We start from the raw sequence: 4,890 nt of genomic DNA, 5'->3' as shown, positions 1-4,890 counted from the left end.
CGAAGCTGCTCTTTGATTTGAAACGTGGCTGGAGGCAGTATCGGTGCAGTGTCGGAGGAGACGACCCAGGAGAGTTTAAGCAGCGCAGACACAGAGCATGTATGTTAGTGAGAGAAAGGAGGTCGACATGTCTTATAACCCCAAGGCATGGTTTGACTTTTCATCTGTGTGTGGGGGGGACCCCAAAGATCTCTCCATGACAGTTCTGTAACACGCTGCACTTGATCGCCTGCAACCAACAGACCAGCACACTGATTCTAGTATAGTACAGAGGGAGATACACTTTACATTTAAATGACATTCAAAAAGAGGTGGTAGTATTCAATATATCACTAGAGTTACCAATAACTGCTGGTCGCTATACTCTATACACCATACTATAGCTGTCTCTGGCTAATTAGTCCCATTAGCTAATTAACTCAGTTAGCCCATAGATATATAGTTGAACTAGATACGGAACGCAAAGACAACGTCTGTTCAGAGAGAATTGCTCACCTGGTGCGTCTGCCAGTCAAGTTTCTAGCTTCAGGGTTTGCTTCCTGGTTCTACAGCCCACTGAACATATGCCCTAGAGTTTAACCCACTGGCCCTTAGGCTTTATATTGTGATGCTGTCAATCACTTTTCTCTATGCAAAGATAGTTTTACAAATATTAAGCCTTAGCTGCCTCCCAGTGGACACCAGACTGGGGCTGAACACAGCATCCAAAGACTGCAGGATGCCAGTTTGACCACAGGGGGTTACAGTACAGAGGTGATTAACAGCCGCTCCAAACATAGAAGTCTTTGATCAAATTTCTGACTATATCTTACAAATTTCCCCTTCAAAGTAGATTTGAAGACGAATTTTTAAGAGAAGAGGATAATATGTTCATGACTGAACAAACTGTAAAGATATACTGTCAACACAATTTAATACTGTTTTACTTGTATATAATGCTCACTCATAGAAACAAGCCACCTAAACATACCTGATTATTTTTTTCTTCATCAAATTCCATGCATTATTCAATGAGAAATGAACAAAAAGTAAATGAGGTCTATTCTTGGCTAACATCCAGGTTCGGTTGAAATCTAATTTAGTAGTTTCTGTGTCATCCTGCTGACAAACGAACAAACAAACGGATAGACCTGGGTGAAAACATAACCTCCATAGTGGATCCATAACATATTCCAATTTAGGATATGAATTTGTTGAATTTGTATTCCAGCATGCAGTGAATGAGTTGCCCAACACTGCTCACTATTGACTCTGAAGGTTTTCTGTAGAAATAGCCCACACAGAAACCCTTTCAAAGAAAAAGAGCATTTGTCATGTATGATCACTTCTTATTACATGATGCGGAAGATGCGTGTACACATGAGAGCGGCATCCTAATAGCCACTATTTACCAGACTCTGCTCACTTCATTATGTAGAGGAGCAGGGCTGGGTCAAACTTTGACTGGCCGCCCGCGTCTCTCTGTGGAAAAGAGGTTAATGTAAGCTGGCCTCAGGCTGAATGTGAGCATCCACAGAGCATCATAACAAGCCAGAATAATGAAGGGTCACCCTGATAATGATGGGATCTGACACTCTATGTGTATGGTGATACATATATGCTGCTCTGTGAGGTGTAAACTGGAGCGGATAAAGGAAGTGGCTGAGCCAGCCCAATAGAATGTTCCAGCGAGAATATCAATGTTCTAATGTATTTATGTCTTTTATGCATTGCTTTCTCTTTTTCTTCGCAGGAACTAACTTTTTAAAAAGTATACCTAAAAGACTGAATAATGCCAGTAATTCCCAAAACAACAGGTATGGGACCTCTGTCGTAGGCCAGGAGTCGGGTTAGGTCATGTTCAGGGTTATGGTTAGACGGCGCCTAACAAATAAACTTAAATACAGGTTGTAATTAGCTGCTTTCACAGTCGACCTGTATGGGTGGTTTTCTGATGAGGACAAGCTGGAAAAACACGTTAGTGCATATTGAAATTAATTTAGAAAGTTAAATTGACAAAAGTTGGGGTCAAACCTGTTTCACATTCAGTTTTAATTGAATGAAGTTCTGACTTTTGTCCCAACTGAGTTCATAAATCCATTCATTCATTTTTTTTTTTGTACTAGCCAATGGCAGTGGTTCTTGTTCTGTTTCTGTCACGCCCCCTTGCAGAAGCTGAAAAAAATTCACTAATCACCAGAGCTTCAGTTAACTTTATTTTATTTGACTCAGCTTAAAGCCAGGATGAAGGTTGACAGTGTGTGTTCCCGCAAAGTCTGGATATGTTGCATCTTTACCTCTTTGTGTTCATATTTCAATTTTATGTCCTGACAATGCTATACTTTTGGTCTGGTTAGGATGAGGCATAAAAGACATAACATTAGAATCTCTCTGTAAGAGAGCGTCTTTGACTTTTTGTGTGGTTGAATTGACGGTTGCCACAAACACAGCTGGAATGTTCTCTTGATTTAACAAAATATTCGGTGGTTTCACACTTGAGACGCCGTCTTGAACAGCAGTCGCTTGCCACTCTTGTATAATCATTAGCTTCAAGTGACAGAGCCAAGCAGCATTCTTTATGAAATATAAATCCTCGGTTATCTTTTGAAACTTCAGAGTCATCACACACTCCTATAATCTGTATAGAATGTGCGTCCTGTTTGTTCTGTCGATAAAATGACACTTGATTGATCATTTCTTTCCATGCGCGCGTAAATCTGATTGCTGTGTATTTACACAGTTGTCCTGTGGTGTTGTCATGCATGAGCAGGACATGTGTGTAATGATATATAGCATGTAATGGTTGGTTGATTGTGTTTGAAGTGTGACAAGTTGCATCCCCCCCCCCCCCAACCCTGTGGGTTTATGTGACCGTGAAATGCGGTGATTGATGATGCGCTGACTACGTTTGCACACAAACACTGCTTCACACTTTGAAGATGACTCGACCCACATCTTCACTCTTCTGTCCAAGCGTGGCAGAAAACAGCAGATCTGGGTCACACACGCTTCAGTTTATGCTCATCACATTTTTACTGTGTTTTAATCCACAGAAAAAAGGCTGCCAGCAAACTACATGATACTACAACGAGCCGACAGACCCTCCCTCCACTTACTACGACTACAGGCGTAGCCACGGTAACATCCTTTCACGGCATGCCGTAAGACCGTTACTTGAAAGGTCATACCACTCTCAAAAACCCCCATTTTCTCATGTGCTCTTGGTGGTGTCCATTTTTTTTCACTGGAACATTAAATTCGAATCCCACTCCAACTCCTCCTAATTAAGCTTCCGAGTGCATCGTGATTGCTCTACCAGAATGACACAGCTGTCCTCAGCGACACACTGCCCCATAAGCAGGACAGCGTGATGTGTCAGCGCCTTCCGAAACTGAAAACCAACATTGTCTATCGGTAGGAAGTGGAGAGTAAACACACGCCCTTATTAGGAAATTACTGTCAGGCTGATGCTGTCCAGATTTTGTATCCATCCCAACTTTTACTCTGGACAAAAATCCACTCGCACACACAAACCTCTGTGCTTTCAGTGGGAAAGTGTATAATTGCCTTTGACTCCAGAGTCAAAAACACAATACAACTGCTGATTTTTATTATAAAAGTGGTACAAGTAAACTGCCCCATTAAAAAACTGCACAGAGTCTAATTAGAACACAGGACAAACAGAGCCTGCCGTCACGCAGAGGTGGTGACGGGCTGTTTGTTTAAATGTGAGGGGATGAAAAGAGCACATTTTCAGACAGCCAAAGTTTGATGCCGCTTGCTGTGCTTACATTAGGTGTGACAGAAATAGGTGTATCAAGAATGATAAAAGAGAGGAGAGAGAGGAGTTCACAGCTACTCCACGCAGCTGATCAATCACACGGCAAAACGTTGAACCTTGCAATTTACCAAACTGATGCTGACACGTCTGTTTTGCCAAAGGTTTCTGCCTCTGTTAGCAGGAGTGTGAGAGCCTTTTGGCCGGAGAGAGGATGTCGGATGATGTGATTACGTTATGTGTGTGCAGAACATTTTTCATTTTATCTATGTAGTAAAGAAACTTGGTTTTGTGAAGTTTTCACAGTCCACAAAGAGACTGATCTACTGTTTGGGTGAACTGTTCCTTTAAATTTTAATCAATATTTTCAGTGTGTGAAGTCAGATTTGTTCTTCTCATCATCAGGAGGCTACATTTCAGGAGGCTGGTCGTCCAAGTGTTTCTGTCAACTGGAGCAATGCATGAGGTGATGTGAGGAGTTCACGTCGGCAAGCTGACCTGAGCGCAGCAGGTCGACCTCGCCGCACTGGATCCAATAAAGCAGAGAGCTTGCTATAAAAATGAAATCTGATGTTGTGTGTAAATCCAGGCCGAGGCGTGCTGTTTGAAGTGTTGCGAGCGTTTCAAAGTGCTGTAAAGCAATGTCTGGGTGGAGGATTACAAGGTTGAGTCCGATTTTATGGGGAAAGTTTACAACTCCGTAAGCTGATATGGATGTAGTCTGCCCGTGAGCAGCCAGGTCACTCTATTCTGCTTTTATTATCAGATTCCTCCATCTTGAAAACAGGAGCGATGGAACAATCAATCACGTGAGTGCGGATGGAAGCAGCAGCAATTAAAGACTGTTCAGGCCTGTGGGATAGGATCTGAACCACTATCTGATAACAATATAAGGTCATTAAGGAAAATTAACTTAATTTTGCAAGATTCCGCGTACTTTTAGGACATATTGAGGCTTAGTATGCTGTGACACATGAACTCAAACGTGTCCTCAGCCCTCTAAGTGTGTCGACGGAGTGAAAAAGCTGATCGGGGCGACCAAAGTCTGCAGAAAGCGACAGTCGCAGCATCGTGCCAGCTTCAAACGGCTTCAAACACAGAGACGAGTCCAAGTTATTCTGACTTCTCTTATC

This window comes from Sparus aurata, chromosome 24 (genome assembly GCF_900880675.1).
Source record: "Sparus aurata chromosome 24, fSpaAur1.1, whole genome shotgun sequence".
In the NCBI taxonomy this organism is placed as follows: domain Eukaryota; kingdom Metazoa; phylum Chordata; class Actinopteri; order Spariformes; family Sparidae; genus Sparus; species Sparus aurata.
Note: the sequence above shows the minus strand (reverse complement) of the source record.